Source organism: Eurosta solidaginis, chromosome 2 (genome assembly GCF_040869045.1).
Source record: "Eurosta solidaginis isolate ZX-2024a chromosome 2, ASM4086904v1, whole genome shotgun sequence".
In the NCBI taxonomy this organism is placed as follows: Eukaryota; Metazoa; Arthropoda; class Insecta; order Diptera; family Tephritidae; genus Eurosta; species Eurosta solidaginis.
The window spans coordinates 180,140,923-180,164,777 of record NC_090320.1 but is presented as its reverse complement, the minus strand read 5'-3'; the positions used below and the strand labels follow the sequence as shown (position 1 = coordinate 180,164,777).

Genomic DNA, 23,855 nt, shown 5'->3' with positions numbered 1-23,855 from the left:
TATGAAATTAATAACCGTATTTTCTGCATTTTGGTTTATGTCACAAAACACATATTGCAAAGCTCATAAGAAAGTATTTTGCGCCACAAAAATGAGCATCGTTCTTTGCTTGCTTGTGAGTATTCCTGTGAACATTATGCGAGTGATATGCGGTAAATAAATTTTCTTTCGCTCTTTGTTCACGTACAAGCTTTTTTAAAAATTTTTGCTATAAAAATAAAGTTTCTATCCTCCTGTGTTCACATATGAGTTCACCTCTGAGCCTGTCTTGCAAATAAATCGAGCTTGGTCCGCTGGGATGGCCATTAGTGATGCGTGTGTGTGTGTGCTAATTTTGAGCGATCAGTAACGTAAACAAAAACAAAGTTGCTTATGCAGACGACCAATAAGCTCAACCAAGCAAACCCTAAACTAAATTATTTTTTAACAATCCCCAAACATTTTGAATGTACCAAAATGTTTATCTGTTTATATTAACCAGAGTAAGTCGTCGAGTTTGTTTCACATTGTATGCGTTTCAAAGATTTATTATCAAATATCGACATAAATACATCTTATCTTGTCTCTTCGATTAAACATAATTGTTGCGTTCCAATGAAGCGTGATCCAGATACGGATAGATATTTAAGACGCAAATGCAACAGGAAATTGATCCATATGGAAGTGTGAGTTTCGAACTCACATTTATTGAATCTAGCCCCTGGCTTCGGATTAAAAATCAAACGTCTTAAAGGTTTCAACTCTGCTAACACGGAACCCGATTACATTTAGTTAGGTACGTTAACAGCGTTGTTATTGACGTTTTTGGGGTTCTGCTAGCACCTACAGGAATAATTTTACACAAAACACTTATTCCGAAATCAAATTCCTTTTTTCTTTAAACACTAACTTTTTAACCGTTCAGCTCTAAAAATTCGTAAATTATGTCACAAAATACAATAGCAGAGCACACGACGATTGGCTGAAATGGACTTAAGTAATTTTGATTTACAGGTACGGTAAGACTTAGTCAGCTTTGAAAAATTATGGCAAAACTAGAATCCATTCTTTAGTGTAATCAATATGACTTGATCACATTTGTTTATTTCAATATGAGATTTGTCCGGTCAGTATATACCGCAATAAAAATATCGAAAAATCTTATATGTGGAGTTAGGCAGTTTTGATATGCATCGTCTCATATGTGAACTAGCGACAAATAATCCTTGTTAGATCCATAACTTAGTATTATTTTAAGAAATAATTTTACAGTTGAAAAGATATCGTTCGATTGAAAATGGTTTTCAATCACTGATTGTAAAACATAATATGGGCCCTGAACAGCTTGCGTGTTGCATACAAAAATGTAGATACGGGACGATTTTCTTCAAGAAAAACTAACATAAATTAAGTCAGTGGCAAGTACATTTAATATGAACAAAGTACCTGGGCGACCGAGCTTTGCTCGGCAATCTTCGAGTATGCCGTATTTTATACTGTGACGATTATTACTATCACTAGTAGTAAACTCCCAACACAAAACCATTGAAGCGAGCCACACTGTGCACATGTCGTAGGAAAATGCAAAGAGAGTAGACATGTATTCCGCCTTTGCTGCAATAAATCGCTTTATTTTAAAGTTATCGTCATTATAGTTTCGCATAAACACACGGAAAAGCCTTATACATTTATTATCAGTGCGTGAGATCCGTTTGCAAAGTTTCGCTGCACTTATATTTGTTTCAAATAAATCTCTTTATTTGAATTCGTTGCTAGTATTGCATAAACATACATAAATATGCCACTACCAAAAACAAAGATAACAACACGCCAAACGTCTTCTGCTTCTCCTCTTCACACTCCTACATTTGTGAAGGCTTCGAAAGTGGAGAGCCCGCCGCCAAGTTCTAGTGAGATTTCCCGCCTAGAGGCAAAATTGATCATATGGAAAGAGAGTATGATGGAGCAGTTTGCTGAATTTGTAAGAGAGTCTGAGCAGAGTTCTTCAAAGAGTTGGTGAGCTGACGGCAGAGATCACAAATCTGAAAACAATCTACAATAGTATGGAAACCCGGGTTGAATTAGCGGAAACTGAATGCAAGCAGCTTCGATTGGAGGTAAATTCGCTCAAGACGCAGATAAATGAATGTCAAAACAATGCTGTGCTTTCGGACGTTTTGGTAAGTGGAGTTCCACAGACTGCAGATGAAAATTTAGGTGAAGTATTCACAAACATACATATGTCGCACTGTCAAGCTAAGTGTGCCGTCAATACGCTCTGCCTTTCGCATACGTAAGAGCAAAAATGGTAGTTCGCCGATAATTTTTAAGTTAAACTCTCCCTCTGACCGCTCTTCACTTCTAAGGGCAATTGCATTGTTTTGTAAAACTAGCAAAAGGCCAATGACTCTTACGGATATTGGGAACAACAAAAGCGGCAAAATTTTTGTGCATGAATGTCTAACGAGGAGCAACCGTGAGATTTTACAACATGCGCTTCAACTAAAAAAACAGAAGCGGCTTACTTCTGTTTTCTCGATGCGTGGAGCTGTGTATGTGCGTACTCACCAACAAAGCGAAGCAGTTAAAATTAATGACATGAGAGCGCTGACTGAATTGCAGTAGAAGAGAAATTATGAAAATATGTACATATGTGTGATGCAATATTTATATTTAATACAGTATGCTAATGCAATGTTTCACTCCCTAGTTTTTAGTCTATTGTCAATTTTTATTGTTTCTTTTTCTTTGTTTATCACTCTCACCTTACTTTTTCGCTCTAATTTTTCATATTGCTTTGTTGAGCACATTTTGCTCGTTTGTTATATTAATGGGTGATTTGACCAATGATTGTGCTGACGGTGGGCATGTGAGGCGTATTTTGGGCCAAATATTCAAAAAAACGCAAAACCTTAAATATCTGCCATATAATTCTCGTAGTCTCACGGCTGCGAAGTTAGATTATCTTTCATATATATTTGATGATAACGTTATTGATTTAATTTGTATTACTGAGACCTGGTTCAGGTCCAGCGTTGATGATCACTCCTATAAAATGGGTAATTATGTACTATTGAGAAACGACAGAAAAGGCAATGTTCGCGGTGGAGGAGTTGCTATATATTGCAAAGGTGTTTTAAATCCTAGAATAGTGTATCAGTCAGAACTTGGAAGTGAAGTGGAAATCATTTTTATTGAGATAAGCGACACTCGGACAAAGTGTTTCGTTGCCTGCGTTTATAACCCTAACAGGTCCAATGACCTAACTTACTTATTTCAGAAGTTGACTGAGTTTTCTCTAAGTTATGAGCACGTTATTATTTGCGTTGATTTCAATATAGATATTCTTAGTAGTAACTCCCGTAGTAAGTCCATCATAGATAGCTTTGAATCGTGTGATTTACAAATTATAAATCAATTCGCGACCCGTTTTGCTCCCAACAGTAAACCTAGTCTGCTAGACCTGGTATGTGTTAATAATGTCAATTTCGTAAATCATTTTGACCAACTTCCCATGGAAGGCATTTCTGCCCATGAAATGCAGATATTAGCGTATGACTTGGAATTTAATACTAAAGAATCTGGCTTTGAACTACAACGGTGTTAACTTAGACGTTCTAAATGAAGAGGCCTCTCGTCTGGATTGGAGAGGATGTGTGTATTTTTCTACGTTAGATGAAAAATTGCAATATTTTTATAACATTGTTAATTACATCTTTAATGCACATGTTCCCCTAAAAACCATAAAAGTTCAAAGCCATAAGAAGCCGTGGTTTACAGCGGAAATTTTAAATTTAATAAAAAAGCATGGGCGATCACATAGGGAGTGGAAGCGATCTCAAAATGCAACCCATTGGGAAGCTTACCGCGTTTTGCGAAATCGGGTTAATCTTTGTATCCGCGATGCTAAGGTAGCTTATCTGAATGCTAAGTTTGATACTAATTTACCTCCTAGAATGATTTGGAAAAATCTTCGTTCCTTAGGAGTATTCAAAAAAGATCGTCTTGAGTGCAGCATTGACCCAAATGTTATGAACTCGTTCTTTTTACGCGGCCAATCAAATGATAGTGAAAATAATGCTATTATTTATGAAGATGATAACGATCATAGTAAAATAGCTGTAGCCGGGGTTAAAAGTCGGCCTACCTCAGGTACTTTTGATTTCACTGTGGTAACTGAGAATGATGTGCTAGGAGCTGTTATGGCTATTAAGTCTAATGTCATGGGAATCGACGGCATTAGCTTGCGTTTTATCAAACTTATACTTCCCTTTGCCATCTCTTCTCTGACACATATATTTAATTTGTCTATAATAACCAGTGGATTTCCAAGTGAATGGAAAACGGCGAATGTTATTCCCATTCCTAAATCAAATTCTCCTGATTCCTGCAAAGACTTTAGACCAATTAGCCTACTGCCTGCTTTATCCAAAGTATACGAAAAGCTACTATCAAAGCAGATAATTGACAATATTCATGACAACCACTTGCTGTCTGAAGTCCAATTAGGTTTCAGAAAAGGGCATAGTTGTGCTACATCCATGTTGAAGATTCTGGAGGATATACGTCCAGCTTACGACAACAACGATCTTACGGTATTAGTACTTCTAGACTTCTCAAGAGCTTTTGATATGGTTGATTTTAAAATACTACTTCGCAAGCTCGAAAATTACTATAATTTCAGCCCTTTTGCAATTAAGTTAATGCAAAATTATCTCACTGGCCGATTCCAGCGAGTTCAGTGCGGTGATAGACTCTCTGATTTAAAGTCCATAACGTTGGACGTTCCACAAGGATCCATCCTGGGACCAGTATTGTTTTCACTTTTTATCAACGACATAGTCGCCTGTTGCCGCCACGCATCTATACATCTTTACGCTGACGATACCCAACTCTACATGTCGCGCCCGATCGGGCTCTCCGAAGACTTATTTGTTAGGCTGAATAATGATTTAAAGCGCATAAGTAACTGGGCTCGCGCAAATAAGCTACATCTTAATGCGTCAAAATCTAAGGCGATTGCAATATCGAACGCAGCATACGATTTAAGCAGCCTTCCTAAAATTTTGCTAAATTATGATAAAATAGGTTTCCAGGATGTGGTTACCAATCTAGGCTTCAGAATTAATTCTAGTCTTACTAGTGCTAACCATATCAGCTTTGTGGTGGGTAAAATCTATAACACCCTTCGCCATCTTTACAGATCTGCCTACTTACTACCGCGAGACACTAAACTGAAGCTGGTAAAAACTCTTATAGTACCTCAAGTTTCTTACAGTGAACTTATATATGGTAACCTTGATTCGGTATCGCTTAACAAACTTCAGCTGGCCATAAATAATGCCGCCCGATTTGTTTTTTCTAAAAGAAAGTACGATCACATATCTTCGTGTGCCGTGCAAATACTCGGGAGTGACGTCTGCAATTTCTTAAAAATGAGAAATCTATGTTTCTTGCACAAACTTCTGCATTCTCAATATCCCCCTTACCTATTTAATAAGCTAACCTTGAGTCAGTCCACTCGAACATTGAATCTGTTGATACCGGCTTTTAAATACTCCACATCCTCTAGAATGTTCTTTGTCAGTACAATCTATCTATGAAACTCACTTCCTTCCAAGACCAAAGCAATTCGTAAGGCAGGATGTTTCAAACAAGCAGTATTATATTTCCTAAACTCTTAACTTACCCTAATTTACATATCCCCAACCTTCATTCTTCAAATATTGGTCTGGAATTGTTTCTATCACACTATTATTAGTTAAATACGTATAAGCTTTTTATTATTTTTAATCAAAATTTTGTACTCATTCTTTATTAAGTTTATTTATATGTAACTTCAATTATTTGATGTGATTGATGTACTACCTAAAAGACAGTGTCTTACTTGTACAAATAAGTTTTAAATAAATAAATCTAATATAATCTAATATCTAATCTAATATCTAATCTAATATCTAATATTATATTATAAATGGCAAAGTTTGGATGTGAAGATGTTTGGATGTTTGGATGTTTGGATGTTTGGATGTTTGTCCAGACGTTTGTCTTTGTGACTCAATCACGCAAGAACGGCTGGACCGATTTGGATGAAATTTTGCACACATATAGCCAATAGTCTAGAAGGATCTACTAACTATATATTTTTGAAAAGGGGCGTGGTCCCCGCCCCCTAGGAACAGTTATAATTTAATTATTATATTTTTTCGTCTTTGCGACTGAATCACGCCAGAATGGCTACACGGATTTTGATGAAATTTGGGACACAGACAGTAGTCTACTAGCGAAATTTTTTTCGAACATGGAAAGAGGGGTGGGGGTCCCACGACCCCTTCGAGAAATTATTTTTCAATAATTTTTACACATTATAACTTTACGTATACTGGCCTTCACCAATATCACAGACTCAAGGGGTCAAATAAGTCGAGGGCTTACAAAGTAAGCAGTGACATCCTCCGCCCGCCCACCCCCCTTTATCTCCCCCTCTGATGTAAAATCTATAAATTGTTATAACTCAATATAAATTTTCTCCTAAATCAATAGTTTTTGGTATCTGGTACATACAGAACGAGATCTAGACAATTTTCGAGGAACGATCAGTGGTCCTCTCCTCTACTCCCGCCATCCGCCCTCCATCAATTGTTTTTATTAGCACGCTTTTATTAGCTTTACCTGTATGTTTCTATGTAACTTTTTATTCGCTCCAATGCGCCTGCTGCCTTATTAACATGGTTTTATAATTAGCTTCACCTTATTTGTAATCCCGTAAGGGTCATATCGAGACCCTCCGGGATCATTTCTGGATGGTTTTCGGGATCGGTCCGGGATTACGCCGGGGTAATTTCGGGACTTTTTCGGGACTATTTCGGGATCATTTTGGGACCCTTCCAAGATCATTTGTGTGTAGTTTTCGGGATCCGTCCGGGATCCCGTCGGGGTTATTTTGGGACATTTTCGAGACTATTCCGGAATCATTTCGGGACTATTTCGCGATCATTTGGGGACCCTTCAGGCATCATTTCTGGACGGTTTTCGGGATCCGTCCGGGATCCCGTCGGGGTACTTTCGGGATCATTTGCGTACCTTCGAGAGATAAATTCTTGATGGTTTCCGGGATCATTACGGTACTTTTTCGGGGTCAGTTTGGGTCCTTTCCGTAATCATTCCTGGATGGTTTTAGGGATCCGTCCGGGATCCCGTCGGCGTCATTTTGGGACTTTTGCGGGATCATTTGGGGTCTCTTCCGGCATCATTTCTGGATGGTTTACGGGATCCGTCCGGGACCCTGTCGGGTCATTTTGGGACTTTAGCGGGATCATTTGGGGTCTCCTCCGGCATCATTTCTGGATGGTTTACGGGATCCGTCCGGGATCCTGTCGGCGTCATTTTGGGACTTTTGCGGGATCATTTGGGGTCTCTTTCGACATCATTTCTGGATGGTTTACGGGATCCGTCCGGGATCCTGCCGGGGTCATTTTGGGACTTTTGCGGGATCATTTGGGGTCTCTTCCGGCATCATTTCTGGATGGTTTACGGGATCCGTCCGGGACCCTGTCGGGGTCATTTTGGGTCTTTAGCGGGATCATTTGGGGTCTCCTCCGGCATCATTTCTGGATGGTTTTCGGGATCCGTCCGGGATCCCGTCGATGTCATTTCGGGACTATTTCGGCATCATTTGGGGTACCTTCCGGTATCAATTCTAGATGGCTTTCGGGATCCGTCCGGGATCCCGTCGGAGTCATTTCGGAATTTTTTCTCGACTAATACAGGATCATTTGGGGACCTTATCGGCATAATTTCTGGATGGTTTTCGGAATCCGTCCGCGATCCCGTCAGGGTCATTTCGGGACTATTTCGGGATAATTTGGGGTACCTGCCGGCATCATTTCTGGATGGTTTTCGGTATCCGTCCGGGATCCCGTCGGTGTCATTTCGGGACCATTTGGGGTCAATTCCGGCATCATTTCTGGATGGTTTTCGGAATCCGTCCGGGATCCTGTCGGGGTCATTTTGGGACTTTTGCGGGATCATTTGGGGTCTCTTCCGGCATCATTTCTGGATGGTTTTCGGGATCCGTCCGGGATCCTGTCGGGGTCATTTTGGGACTTTTGCGGGATCATTTGGGGTTTCTTCCGGCATCATTTCTGGATGGTTTACAGGATCCGTCCGGGATCCTGTCGGGGTCATTTTGAGACTTTTGCGGGATCATTTGGGGTCTCTTCCGGCATCATTTCTGTATGGTTTTCGGGATCCGTCCGGGATCCTGTCGGGGTCATTTTGGGACATTTGCGGGATCATTTGGGGTCTCTTCCGGCATCATTTCTGGATGGTTTACGGGATCCGTCCGGGATCCTGTCGGGGTCATTTTGGGCCTTTTGCGGGATCATTTGGGTTCTCTTCCGGCATCATTTCTGGATGGTTTACGGGATCCGTCCGGGATCCTGTCGGGGTCATTTTGGGACTTTTGCGGGATCATTTGGGGTCTCTCCCGGCATCATTTCTGGATGGTTTTCAGGATCCGTCCGGGATCCTGTCGGGGTCATTTTGGGACTTTTGCGGGATCATTTGGGGTCTCTTCCGGCATCATTTCTGGATGGTTTACGAGATCCGTCCCGGATCCTGTCGGGGTCATTTTGGGACTTTTGCGAGATCATTTGGGGTCTCTTCCGGCATCATTTCTAGATGGTTTACGGGATCCGTCCGGGACCCTGTCGGGGTCATTTTGGGACTTTAGCGGGATCATTTGGGGTCTCCTCCGGCATCATTTCTGGATGGTTTTCGGGATCCGTCCGGGATCCTGTCGGGGTCATTTTGGGACCTTTGCGGGATCATTTGGGGTCTCTTTCGGCATCATTTCTAGATGGTTTTCGGGATCCGTCCGGGATCCTGTCGGGGTCATTTTGGGACTTTTGCGGGATCATTTGGGGTCTCTTCCGGCATCATTTCTGGATGGTTTACGGGATCCGTCCGGGATCCTGTCGGGGTCATTTTGGGACTTTTGCGGGATAATTTGGGATCTCTTCCGGCATCATTTCTGGATGGTTTACGGGATCCGTCCGGGATCCCGTCGGCGTCATTTTGGGACTTTTGCGGGATCATTTGGGGTCTCTTCCGGCATCATTTCTGGATGGTTTACGGGATCCGTCCGGGATCCTGTCGGGGTCATTTTGGGACTTTTGCGGGATCATTTGGGGTCTCTTCCGGCATCATTTCTGGATGGTTTACGGGATCCGTCCGGGACCCTGTCGGGGTCATTTTGGGACTTTAGCGGGATCATTTGGGGTCTCCTCCGGCATCATTTCTGGAGGGTTTACGGGATCCGCCCGGGATCCTGTCGGGGTCATTTTGGGACTTTTGCGGGATCATTTGGGGTCTCTTCCAGCATCATTTCTGGATGGTTTTCGGGATCCGTCCGGGATCCTGTCGGGGTCATTTTGAGACTTTTGCGGGATCATTTGGGGTCTCCTCCGGCATCATTTCTGGATGGTTTACGGGATCCGTCCGGGATCCTGTCGGGGTCATTTTGGGACTTTTGCGGGATCATTTGGGGTCTCTTCCGGCATCATTTCTGGATGGTTTACGGGATCCGTCCGGGATCTTGTCGCGGTCATTTTCGGACTTTTGCGGGATCATTTGGGGTGTCTTCCGGCATCATTTCTGGATGGTTTACGGGATCCGTCCGGGATCCTGTCGGGGTCATTTTGGGACTTTTGCGGGATCATTTGGGGTCTCTTCCGGCATCATTTCTGGATGGTTTACGGGATCCGTCCGGGACCCTGTCGGGTCATTTTGGGACTTTAGCGGGATCATTTGGGGTCTCCTCCGGCATCATTTCTGGATGGTTTACGGGATCCGTCCGGGATCTTGTCTGGGTCATTTTGGGACTTTTGCGGGATCATTTGGGGTCTCTTTCGGCATCATTTCTGGATGCTTTACGGGATCCGTCCGGGATCCTGTCAGAGTCATTTTGGGACTTTTGCGGGATCATTTGGGGTCTCTCCCGGCATCATTTCTGGATGGTTTTCGGGATCCGTCCGGGATCCTGTCGGGGTCATTTTGGGACTTTTGCGGGATCATTTGGGGTCTCTTCCGACATCATTTCTGGATGGTTTACGGGATCCGTCCGGGATCCTGTCGGGGTCATTTTGGGACTTTTGCGGGATCATTTGGGGTCTCTTCCGGCATCATTTCTGGATGGTTTACGGGATCCGTCCGGGACCCTGTCGGGATCATTTTGGGTCTTTAGCGGGATCATTTGGGGTCTCCTCCGGCATCATTTCTGGATGGTTTTCGGGATCCGTCCGGGATCCCGTCGATGTCATTTCGGGACTATTTCGGCATCATTTGGGGTACCTTCCGGTATCAATTCTAGATGGTTTTCGGGATCCGTCCGGGATCCCGTCGGAGTCATTTCGGAATTTTTTCTCGACTAATACAGGATCATTTGGGGACCTTATCGGCATCATTTCTGGATGGTTTTCGGAATCCGTCCGCGATCCCGTCAGGGTCATTTCGGGACTATTTCGGGATAATTTGGGGTACCTGCCGGCATCATTTCTGGATGGTTTTCGGTATCCGTCCGGGATCCCGTCGGTGTCATTTCGGGACCATTTGGGGTCAATTCCGGCATCATTTCTGGATGGTTTTCGGGATCCGTCCGGGATCCTGTCGGGGTCATTTTGGGACTTTTGCGGGATCATTTGGGGTCTCTTCCGGCATCATTTCTGGATGGTTTTCGGGATCCGTCCGGGATCCTGTTGGGGTCATTTTGGGACTTTTGCGGGATCATTTGGGGTCTCTTCCGGCATCATTTCTGGATGGTTTACAGGATCCGTCCGGGATCCTGTCGGGTTCATTTTGAGACTTTTGCGGGATCATTTGGGGTCTCTTCCGGCATCATTTCTGTATGGTTTTCGGGATCCGTCCGGGATCCTGTCGGGGTCATTTTAGGACATTTGCGGGATCATTTGGGGTCTCTTCCGGCATCATTTCTGGATGGTTTACGGGATCCGTCCGGGATCCTGTCGGGGTAATTTTGGGCCTTCTGCGGGATCATTTGGGTTCTCTTCCGGCATCATTTCTGGATGGTTTACGGGATCCGTCCGGGATCCTGTCGGGGTCATTTTGGGACTTTTGCGGGATCATTTGGGGTCTCTCCCGGCATCATTTCTGGATGGTTTTCAGGATCCGTCCGGGATCCTGTCGGGGTCATTTTGGGACTTTTGCGGGATCATTTGGGGTCTCTTCCGGCATCATTTCTGGATGGTTTACGAGAGCCGTCCGGGATCCTGTCGGGGTCATTTTGGGACTTTTGCGAGATCATTTGGGGTCTCTTCCGGCATCATTTCTGGATGGTTTACGGGATCCGTCCGGGACCCTGTCGGGGTCATTTTGGGACTTTAGCGGGATCATTTGGGGTTCTCCGGTATCACTTCTGGATGGTTTCCGGATCCGTCCGGGATTCCGTCGGCGTAATTTCGGGACTATTAGGGGGTTATTTGGGGACCTTTCCGGCATCATTTCTGGATAGTTTTAGGGATCCGTGCTGGACTTTTTCGGGATCCGCCCGTGATCCCGGCGGGGTCATTTCGGGACTATTTCGGGATCATTTGGGGTACCTAGATGGATAGTTTTCGGGATTCGTCCGGGATCCCGTCTGGATCATTTCAGGACTTTTTCGGGATCATTTGGGGTATCTTCCGGCCACTTTTCTAGATGGTTTTCGGTATCCGTCCGGGATACCGTCAGGGTAATTTCGGTACTATTTGGGGATAACTTGGGAACCTTTCCGGCATCATTTCTGGATAGTTTCCGGGATCCTTCGGGGATCCCGTCAGGGTCATTTCGGAACCCGCGACTAATGCGGGATCATTTGGGGACCCTTTCGCCATCACTTCCGGATGGTTTTCGTGATCCGTCCGGGATACCGTCAGGGTAATTTCGGGACTATTTGGGGATAACTTGGGAACCTTTCCGGCATCATTTCTGGGTGGTTTTCGGGATCCGTCCGGGATCCCGTCAGGGTTATTTCGCGCCTTTTCGGGACTATTTCGGGATCATTTTGGGACCCTTCCGGGATAATTTCTCTATGATTTTCGGGATCTGTTCGGGATCCCTTCGTAGTTTTTTCGCGAATTTATCTGGGATAAATTGCGGACCCTTTAGAGATCAATTCTGGATGGTTTTCGGTATCGGTCTGGGATCCCCTCAAGGTCATTTCGGGACTTTTTCGGGACTATTTCGGAATCATTTTGGGACCCCTCCGGCATAATTTCTGGGTGATTTTCGGGATCTGTCCGGGATCCCGACGGAGTTTTTTCGGGACTTTTTCCGGACTATTTCTGGATTATTTGCGGACGTTTCAGAGCTCAGTTCTGGATGATTTTCGGGATTTGTCCGGGATCCCGTCGGAGTTATTTCGGGGTAATTTTGGGACCCTTCCAGGATAATTTCTTCATGATTTTCGGGATGGGTCTGAGTTTTTCGTGACTTTCGGGACTATTTCGGGATCATTTGCGGAACCTTCAGAGATCAATTCTGGATGGTTTGTGGACTTTTCCGGGATCATTTGGGGATCCCTCCAGAGTCATTTCTGGATGGTTTTCGGGATCCCGTCAGGGTCATTTCGGGCCTTTTTCGTGACTACTATTTCGGAATCATTTTGGGACTCCTCCGGGATAATTTCTGGGCGATTTTCGGGATTTGTCCGGGATCCCGTCAGAGTTTTTTCGGACTATATCGGGATCATTTGCGGACCGTTCAGGAATCAAATCTGGATGGTTTTCTGGATCCGTCCGGGATCCCGTCAGGGTCATTTCGGCACTTTTCGTGACTACTTCGGGATTATTTTGGGACCCTCCGGCATCATTTCTGGATAGTTTTCGAGATTTGTCCAGGATCCCGTCGGCATCATTTCGTGACTATTTGGTGTCATTTAGGGACACTTCCGGGATCATTTTAGGTCTCTTCGAAACCGGTAATTCAGCACACATGGCCGTGGATTTACGGCAAATTATTCGTAATTAAAATTCGGTATGTTTTATCTTTAATATATCACAGCTTTTTCGTTCTATTTTTAAATGAATCCTGTAACGAACTATTACAACTATAATTAAAATTTTTGTAATATTTTAACCAACTAAATACCCGAAAAAGCAACACTGCTTTCATTTAAAAACTTCTTTTTGGTTTTAGCTAATTGTAGTTTCACTCCTTTGTTCTATGAGTAGTAATTCTTTCACCCCTGTCATATCAATTAATTTAACTTAGAAACAAAATGTATTTTTTTTAATTCGAAAAAAGTGTATTGTTCTATTCATGTAAGCGTGCCCATCAGCTCAGTTAGTTCTTTTTTTTACTGTATTAAAAAATAAAATACATTGACAGAAAAAATTTTTAAACAGACAACTTGATAAGCAGGCTAACGTGAATAGCACATATATTTTATTTTCTCCTTGCGGACGGGGCCGCGGGTAAAGGCTAGTATATTATAAATGGCAAAGTTTGGATGTGAAGATGTTTGGATGTTTGGATGTTTGGATGTTTGTCCAGACGTTTGTCTTTGTGACTCAATAACGCAAGAACGGCTGGACCGATTTGGATGAAATTTTGCACACATATAGCCAACATTCTAGAAGGATCTACTAGCTATATATTTTACAAAAGGGGCGTGGTCTCCGCCCCCTAGGAACAGTTATAATTTACGGAACCCGTCGGGGTCATTTCGGTACTATTTCGGGATCATTTGGGGTACCTACCGGCTTCATTTCTAGATGGTTTTCTGGATCCGTGCGGGATCCCGTCGGGGTCATTTCGGGCCTTTTTCTCGACTAATACGGCATCATTTGGGGACGCTTTCGGCATCATTTCTGGATGGTTTTCGGGATCTGTCCGAGTTCCCGTCTTGGTCATTTCGGGACTTTTTCTCGACTAATACGGGAGCATTTGGGGACGCTTTCGGCATCATTCCTGGATGGTTTTCGGGATCCGTCCGGGATCCCGTCGGGCTCATTTCGGGACTATTTCGGGATCATTTGGGGTACCTTCCGGCATCATTTCTAGATGGTTTTTCGGGATCCGTGCGGGATCCCGTCGGGGTCATTTCGGGACTTTTTCTCGACTAATACGGCATCATTTGGGAACGCTTTCGGCATCATTTCTGGATGGTTTTCGGGATCTGTCCGGGATCCCGTCTTGGTCATTTCGCGACTTTTTCTCGACTTATACGGGATCATTTGGGGACCCTTTCGGCATCATATCTGGATGCTTTTCGGGATCCGGCCGGGAACCCGTCGGGGTAATTTCGGGACTTTTTCTCGACTAATACGGGATCATTTGGGGACGCTTTCGGCATCATTTCTGGATGGTTTTCGGTATCCGGCCGGGATCCCGTCTTGGTCATTTCGGGACTTTTTCTCGACTTATACGGGATCATTTGGGGACACTCTCGGCATCATATCTGGATGCTTTTCGGGATCCGTCCGGGAACCCGTCGGGGTCATTTCGGGACTTTTCCTCGACTAATACGGGATCATTTGGGGACGCTTTCGGCATCATTTCTGGATGGTTTTCGGGATCCGTCCGGGAAACCGTCGGGGCCATTTCGGGACTATTTCGGGATCATTTGGGTACCTTCCGGCATCATTTCTAGATGGTTTTCGGGATCCGACCTGGATCCCGTCAGGGTCATTTCGGTACTATTTCGGGATCATTTGAGATACCTTCCGGCACCATTTCTAGATGGTTTACGGGATCCGTTCGGGCTCCCGTCAGGTTCATTACGGAACTATTTCGGGATCCTTTGGGGTACCTTCCGGCATCATTTCTATATGGTTTTGAGAATCCGTCCGGGATCCCGTGGGTGTCATTTCGGGAATTTTTCTCGACTAATACGGGATCATTTTCGGCATCATTTCTGGATAGTTTTCGGTATCCATCCGGGATCCCGACGGGGTCAATTCAGGACTTTTTCTCGACTAATACGGGATGATTTGGGGACCCTTTCGGCATTATTTCTGGATGGTTTTCGGGATCCGTACGGGATCCTGCCAGGGTCATTTCGGGACTATTTCGGTATCATTTGGGGTACCTTCCGTCATCATTTCTATATGGTTTTGAGGATCCATCCGGGATCCCGACGGTGTCAATTCAGGACTTTTTCTCGACTAATACGGGATGATTTGAGGACCCTTTCGGCATCATTTCTGGATGGTTTTCGGGATCCGTACGGGATCATGCCAGGGTCATTTCGGGATTATTTCGGGATCATTTGGGGTACCTTCCGGCATCATTTCTATATGATTTTGAGGATCCGTCCGGGATCCCGTCGGGGTTATTTCGGAACTTTTTATCGACTGGTATCGGATCATTTGGGGACCCTTTCGGCATAATTTCTGGATGGGTTTCGGTAATTTCGGGACTATTAGGGGATCATTTGAGGACATTCCGGCATCATTTCTGGATAGTTTTCGGAATCCGTCTGGGATCCCGTCGGGGTCATTTCAGGACTTTTCGGGACTAATACGGGATCATTTTGGGACCCTTCCGGAATCATATCTGTATGGTTTTCGCGATCCGTCGTGGATAACCTAAGGACCCTTCCTGGATATTTTCTGGATGGTTTTAGAGAACCGTCCGGGAGCCCTTCAGGGTCATTTCGGAACTTTTTCGGGACTATTTCTGGATCATTTGGGGTATTTTCCGGCATCATTTCTGTATGGTATTCGGGATCATTTGGGGTCCCTTCCGGCATAATTTCTAGATGGTTTTCGGTAATTTCGGGACTATTAGGGGATCATTTGAGGACATTCCGGCATCATTTCTGGATAGTTTTTGGGATCCGTGCGGGATCCCGTCGGGGTAATTTCTGGACTTTTCAGAGATTGTTTCGGGATTATTTTGGGCCCTTCCAAGATCATTTCTAGATGGATTTCGAGATCTGTCCGGGATCCAGTCAGGGTCATTTAGGAGTCCGTTCGAGATCCCGTCAGGGTCATTTCGGGACTATTAGGGGATCATTTGAAGACCTTTCCGGCATCATTTCTGGATAGTTTTCGGAATCCGTCTGGGATCCCGTCGGGGTCATTTCAGGACTTTTTCGGGACTAATACGGGATCATTTTGGGACCCTTCCGGAATCATTTCTGTATGGTTTTCGCGATCCGTCGTGGATCCCCTAAGGACCCTTCCTGGATATTTTCTGGATGGTTTTTGAGAACCGTCCGCGAGCCCGTCAGGGTCATTTCGGAACTTTTTCGGGACTATTTCGGGATCATTTTGGTACCCTTCAGGCATCATTTCTTTGTGGTTCTCTGGATAAGTCTAGAATCGTGTCGTTGTCATTTCGGGTTTTTTAGGACTATTCCGGGAACTTTTGGAGACCCTTCCGTGGCATTTCTAGATGGTTTTCGGGATCTGTCCGCGATAGCGTCGGGGTCATTTCGTGGATTTTTCTGGATAATTTCGGGATCATTTGGGGATCCTATCAGGTTATCAGCTCATTTAGTTCTTTTTTTACTCAATTACAAAAATAAAATGTATTAGAAAGAAACATCTTTTTAAACAGATAACTTGATAAGCAGGCTAACGTGAATATCCCATATATTTAATTTTCTCCTTGCGGACGGGGCCGCGGGTAAAGGCTAGTATATATTATAAATGGCAAAGTTTGGATGTGAAGATGTTTGGATGTTTGGATGTTTGGATGTTTGTCCAGACGTTTGTCTTTGTGACTCAATAACGCAAGAACGGCTGGACCGATTTGGATGAAATTTTGCACACATATAGCCAACATTCTAGAAGGATCTACTAGCTATATATTTTACAAAAGGGGCGTGGTCTCCGCCCCCTAGGAACAGTTATAATTTACGGAACCCGTCGGGGTCATTTCGGTACTATTTCGGGATCATTTGGGGTACCTACCGGCTTCATTTCTAGATGGTTTTCTGGATCCGTGCGGGATCCCGTCGGGGTCATTTCGGGCCTTTTTCTCGACTAATACGGCATCATTTGGGGACGCTTTCGGCATCATTTCTGGATGGTTTTCGGGATCTGTCCGAGTTCCCGTCTTGGTCATTTCGGGACTTTTTCTCGACTTATACGGGATCAATTGGGGACCCTTTCGGCACCATATCTGGATGATTTTCGGGATCCGTCCGGGAACCCGTCGGGGTCATTTCGGGACTTTTTCTCGACTAATACGGGAGCATTTGGGGACGCTTTCGGCATCATTCCTGGATGGTTTTCGGGATCCGTCCGGGATCCCGTCGGGCTCATTTCGGGACTATTTCGGGATCATTTGGGGTACCTTCCGGCATCATTTCTAGATGGTTTTCGGGATCCGTGCGGGATCCCGTCGGGGTCATTTCGGGACTTTTTCTCGACTAATACGGCATCATTTGGGAACGCTTTCGGCATCATTTCTGGATGGTTTTCGGGATCTGTCCGGGATCCCGTCTTGGTCATTTCGCGACTTTTTCTCGACTTATACGGGATCATTTGGGGACCCTTTCGGCATCATATCTGGATGCTTTTCGGGATCCGGCCGGGAACCCGTCGGGGTAATTTCGGGACTTTTTCTCGACTAATACGGGATCATTTGGGGACGCTTTCGGCATCATTTCTGGATGGTTTTCGGTATCCGGCCGGGATCCCGTCTTGGTCATTTCGGGACTTTTTCTCGACTTATACGGGATCATTTGGCGACACTCTCGGCATCATATCTGGATGCTTTTCGGGATCCGTCCGGGAACCCGTCGGGGTCATTTCGGGACTTTTCCTCGACTAATACGGGATCATTTGGGGACGCTTTCGGCATCATTTCTGGATGGTTTTCGGGATCCGTCCGGGAAACCGTCGGGGCCATTTCGGGACTATTTCGGGATCATTTGGGTACCTTCCGGCATCATTTCTAGATGGTTTTCGGGATCCGACCTGGATCCCGTCAGGGTCATTTCGGTACTATTTCGGGATCATTTGAGATACCTTCCGGCACCATTTCTAGATGGTTTACGGGATCCGTTCGGGATCCCGTCAGGTTCATTACGGAACTATTTCGGGATCCTTTGGGGTACCTTCCGGCATCATTTCTATATGGTTTTGAGAATCCGTCCGGGATCCCGTCGGGGTCATTTCGGGAATTTTTCTCGACTAATACGGGATCATTTGGGAACGCTTTCGGTATCATTTCTGGATGGTTTTCGGGATCCGTCCGGTATCCAGTCGGGGTCATTTCGGGACTATTTCGGGATCATTTGGGGTACCTTCCGGCATCATTTCTAGATGGTTTTCGGGATCCGTCCGGGATCCCGTCGGGGTCATTTCGGTACTATTTCGGGATCATTTTAGGTACCTTCCGGCACCATTTCTAGATGGTTTTAGGGATCCGTCCGGGATCCCGTCAGGGTCATTTCGGGACTATTTCGGGATACCTTCCGGCATCATTTCTGGATAGTTTTCGGTATCCATCCGGGATCCCGACGGGGTCAATTCAGGACTTTTTCTCGACTAATACGGGATGATTTGGGGACCCTTTCGGCATTATTTCTGGATGGTTTTCGGGATCCGTACGGGATCCTGCCAGGGTCATTTCGGGACTATTTCGGTATCATTTGGGGTACCTTCCGGCATCATTTCTATATGGTTTTGAGGATCCATCCGGGATCCCGACGGTGTCAATTCAGGACTTTTTCTCGACTAATACGGGATGATTTGAGGACCCTTTCGGCATCATTTCTGGATGGTTTTCGGGATCCGTACGGGATCATGCCAGGGTCATTTCGGGATTATTTCGGGATCATTTGGGGTACCTTCCGGCATCATTTCTATATGATTTTGAGGATCCGTCCGGGATCCCGTCGGGGTTATTTCGGAACTTTTTATCGACTGGTATCGGATCATTTGGGGACCCTTTCGGCATAATTTCTGGATGGGTTTCGGTAATTTCGGGACTATTAGGGGATCATTTGAGGACATTCCGGCATCATTTCTGGATAGTTTTCGGAATCCGTCTGGGATCCCGTCGGGGTCATTTCAGGACTTTTCGGGACTAATACGGGATCATTTTGGGACCCTTCCGGAATCATATCTGTATGGTTTTCGCGATCCGTCGTGGATAACCTAAGGACCCTTCCTGGATATTTTCTGGATGGTTTTAGAGAACCGTCCGGGAGCCCTTCAGGGTCATTTCGGAACTTTTTCGGGACTATTTCTGGATCTTTTGGGGTATTTTCCGGCATCATTTCTGTATGGTATTCGGGATCATTTGGGGTCCCTTCCGGCATAATTTCTAGATGGTTTTCGGTAATTTCGGGACTATTAGGGGATCATTTGAGGACATTCCGGCATCATTTCTGGATAGTTTTTGGGATCCGTGCGGGATCCCGTCGGGGTAATTTCTGGACTTTTCAGAGATTGTTTCGGGATTATTTTGGGCCCTTCCAAGATCATTTCTAGATGGATTTCGAGATCTGTCCGGGATCCAGTCAGGGTCATTTAGGAGTCCGTTCGAGATCCCGTCAGGGTCATTTCGGGACTATTAGGGGATCATTTGAGGACCTTTCCGGCATCATTTCTGGATAGTTTTCGGAATCCGTCTGGGATCCCGTCGGGGTCATTTCAGGACTTTTTCGGGACTAATACGGGATCATTTTGGGACCCTTCCGGAATCATTTCTGTATGGTTTTCGCGATCCGTCGTGGATCCCCTAAGGACCCTTCCTGGATATTTTCTGGATGGTTTTTGAGAACCGTCCGCGAGCCCGTCAGGGTCATTTCGGAACTTTTTCGGGACTATTTCGGGATCATTTTGGTACCCTTCAGGCATCATTTCTTTGTGGTTCTCTGGATAAGTCTAGAATCGTGTCGTTGTCATTTCGGGTTTTTTAGGACTATTCCGGGAACTTTTGGAGACCCTTCCGTGGCATTTCTAGATGGTTTTCGGGATCTGTCCGCGATAGCGTCGGGGTCATTTCGTGGATTTTTCTGGATAATTTCGGGATCATTTGGGGATCCTATCAGGTTATCAGCTCATTTAGTTCTTTTTTTACTCAATTACAAAAATAAAATGTATTAGAAAGAAACATCTTTTTAAACAGATAACTTGATAAGCAGGCTAACGTGAATATCCCATATATTTAATTTTCTCCTTGCGGACGGGGCCGCGGGTAAAGGCTAGTAAATAAATAAATAAATACAACAATCATCATTTACACCCATATATATAAGGCACGAAAAGATATTACGCGCACACAGTTGTAGCCGAAAGTTGCTACAAATACCCACGCATATGATTATGAGAAACGCATAAACTACAAATATGCATGTATATAGCTAAGTAGGAGATATGTACAGCAGTTCTAGCAGGCGAAACGTCTAGACTTTAGTAGAAATATGCGAATGAAGCATCAAAGAGTATGAAATAGCGCAAGCTGAGTAACCAAAAAATCAGTTTGATTTAAAAACACAATCAGTTGAAGTGAAGTTTAATTGCGAAGTACTTTCTAAGTTGTCTAATAAAGACCATTTTGTAATAAAGAATATTGGAGTGTTTTATTCAACAGTTTAGTGATACGAACGTAAGCAGGATGTGCCAAATAAGCGGAATTTCCCTAAATTCGTTACAATTGGTGTCAGAAGAGGAATTGTTGAATGAATTCCGAAGATTGGGGATACAACTAGGACATGACAAAGTTGAGAGAATTGACGATCCAGCAACTGAAAGAGGAGTTGGAAGTCCGTGGATTGGCTACTACTGGCAATAAATCCCAGCTACAAAGACGACTAAGTGTAGCTATGGTATTTGAAGGAATCAATGCTGACGAGTATGTGTTTCATTCTGATAGCGACAAAACAACAACAAAAATGGAAGAAAAAACGAAACACCAAAGACAGTGATGAGCACAATATCTGCACAAACATCGAATATGGCATCTCAGCTGGAGTCACGGGAGACACGCATTTCAGAAATGGCGTCGCAAATGCCATCTCAATTGGAAGAACAGAAGACATATATGTAATTCCAACTGGAAGCGCAAGAGGCACGTATATCTGGAATGTCGGCACAAATTTCGGAACAGGTATCATCGCAGCTCTTTGCGAAACTGGGAGAGCAGGATGCAAAAATTTTGCAACTCGAGGACAAATTGATGCCGAGGTAGAAGCGTTGAAAGGTCTTATGCAACAGTTACAACTAAATCGGCCGGCTGCTCCAGCGAGCAATCCGAAGGTAAAACCTCCATCTTTTGACGGCTTTGTTCCTTTCCAGGTATTCAAGCTTCAATTTTAGGAGACGTTAGCAGTGAACAACTGGAATTCTGAAGATAAAGTTGCTGCACTCTAAGTGATATTGAAAGGTCCTGCAGCTGAAATCTTGCAGACTATTCCAGAGTACGAACGGAACAGTTATGAAACATTGATGGCCGCTGTAGACAGACGTTATGGAAGCGAGTATAGAAAACAGATATACCGAATTGAGTTGCAAAACCGTTACCAAAAAGCGAATTAGACTTTGCAGGAGTTTGCGTCGGATGTTGAAAGATTGGCTCTTCTCGTAAATGCAGACGCACCCGTGGAATACACCGAGAGGGTTAAAATTCAGAGCTTTATAAATGGAATGCGGGATGTCGAAACGAAACGAGCTACATATGCGAACCCAAAGCCAACATTTGGTGAAACGATATCCCATGCACTGACCCAGGAAACAGTGTCACTTTTGAGTAAGCTCGCATACAAAGCTCATCGCGTGGAAGTGGAAAGGCCAGATTGGGTAGACACAATTCTGGAAACACTGAAGGTACTACAAAAGAAAAATGCCTGAGTTATAAAGTGTTTCAAGTGCGGTAACCCAGGTCACATTGCACGTCACTGCAGCATCCGTCATGGTAGTTCCAACTTGGCTGGTCGTAAACGCAAAGTTGGAGGAGATAAGCAAGAGCGAGTCAGATGTTAATATCGAGAACTTGCTCCAGCTATTGAATGTCGGGTGATACCTATCTCGAAAACTGGAAAGAAATTAGCAGTCTTACCGTCAAAGGAAATGTGTATGGCAAGGAGCGTGTACTGACTGTAGATACGGGCGCATCTCATTCTTTAATCCGATCTGATTTTGCCAGCAGGAGAGTAAAGCCATTACCTGGAGTAAGATTGCGTACGATTAGTGGCGAGTATAACCAAGTCCACTGGCATTGATACACTCTAATGGACGCACTAAAATGACTGAAAGAATTTTCCAGAAAAAATGCAAGGGTGGTTTCAAGCAAGCGCATAGTATTGTTGTGAAACGTCAACACGATACTGATTATGCAAAGCCAATTCGCCAAGATCAAGGCCTACAAAATAGTTCATTGGCCTAAAAACAGATTGTGAGGGAACGGTCCAGGATAATGAGTAGTAGGATGAAACACAGGTACGACAAGAACAATAATTCTGAAGGTTTCTTGGAGGGAGATTTGGTACTGATATACAACCCCTACTGGCGGAAAGGTGTTCCATTCAAATTTTGGTGCAGTTGAGAAGGCCCCTACAAAGTTGTGAAGAGGATCAGTCATACCATCTACAGCATACGAACAATTGGGAAACCACGAAATAGAAGGGTGGTTCAGTTGGAGAGGCTGGCAATGGTTGAATCAGGAGATTTGTCTGATCGGAACGTTCAGGCTTAGGTGGAGGGCAGTGTGACGAATATTACCATCACTAGTAACAAGCTCCCTACACAAAAACATTGAAACGAGCCACACTGTGTACATAAACACATCAGTCATCATTTACACCCATATATGTAATGCACGAAGAGATATTACGCGCACACACTTGTAGCCGAATGTTGCTACACATACACATGCATATGATTATGAGAAACGCATAAACTACTAATATACATGTATATAGCTAAGTAGGAGATATGTCCAGCAGTTCTAGCAGGCGAAAAACTAGACTGTAGTAGAAATATGCGCATGAAGCAGCAGAGAGTATAAAAGAACACAAGCTGAGTAGTCAAAAAATCAGTTTGATTTAAACACGAAATCAGTTGCGAAGTACTTTCAAAGTAGTCTAAACTATTTTGTAATACGGTACATTGGAGTGTTTTATTCAAGAGTTTAGCAAAACGAACGTAAGCAGAAGGTTGCAAATAAGCGGAATTTCCCTAAATTCGTTACAATATTTTGTTCTACATGTCATCATTAATCAAACTCTACTTTTCTATATGTACATATATTATATACTAGTCTTTACTACCGGCCCGTCCACAAGGAGAAAATGAAATATATGGGCTATTCACGTTAGCCTGCTTATCAATTTATCTGTTTAAAAAATTTTTTCTGTCTAATGCATTTTATTTTCGTAATTGAGTAAAAAAAAAACTAAATGAGCTGATAACCTGATAGGATCCCCAAATGATCCCGAACTTATCCAGAATAAGCCACGAAATGATGCCGAGGCTATCGCTGATGGATCCCGAAAACCATCCAGAAATGCCCCGGAAGGATCTCCAAAATTTCCTGGAAAGAAAAATATCCAGGAAGGGTCCCTAAATTATCCCGACATATTCCAGAAAAAGTTCCGAAATGACCCCGAAGATATCCACGACGGATCGTGAAAACCATACAGAAATGATTCCGGAAGAGTCCCAAAATGATCCCGAAATAGTTCGGAAACGACACAGATGGATTCGGCAAATCATCAAGGAATGATGCCGTAAGGGTCTACAAATGATTCCGAAATAGTACCGAAAAAGTTCCGAGAGGATGCAGGACGGATCGTGAAAACCATACAGAAAGGATTCCAAAACTATCTCGAAAAAGTAACAAAAAAATCCCGAAAGACTCCTACGGCATCCCGGATGGATCCAGAAATGATCTCGGAAGGGTCCCCAAATGATCCC

General features: G+C 44.4%; 2 protein-coding genes across 3 annotated transcripts in view; one reads left to right on the top strand and one right to left on the bottom strand.

The window, feature by feature from the left end:
* LOC137240360 (CUGBP Elav-like family member 1) overlaps window positions 1-23,855 on the bottom strand; it is a 1,194,531-nt gene that overhangs the window by 1,048 nt on the left and 1,169,628 nt on the right. The window lies entirely within an intron of this gene.
* vir-1 (virus-induced RNA 1) overlaps window positions 1-23,855 on the top strand; it is a 405,722-nt gene that overhangs the window by 344,330 nt on the left and 37,537 nt on the right. The gene's annotated exons all lie outside the window — the stretch shown is intronic.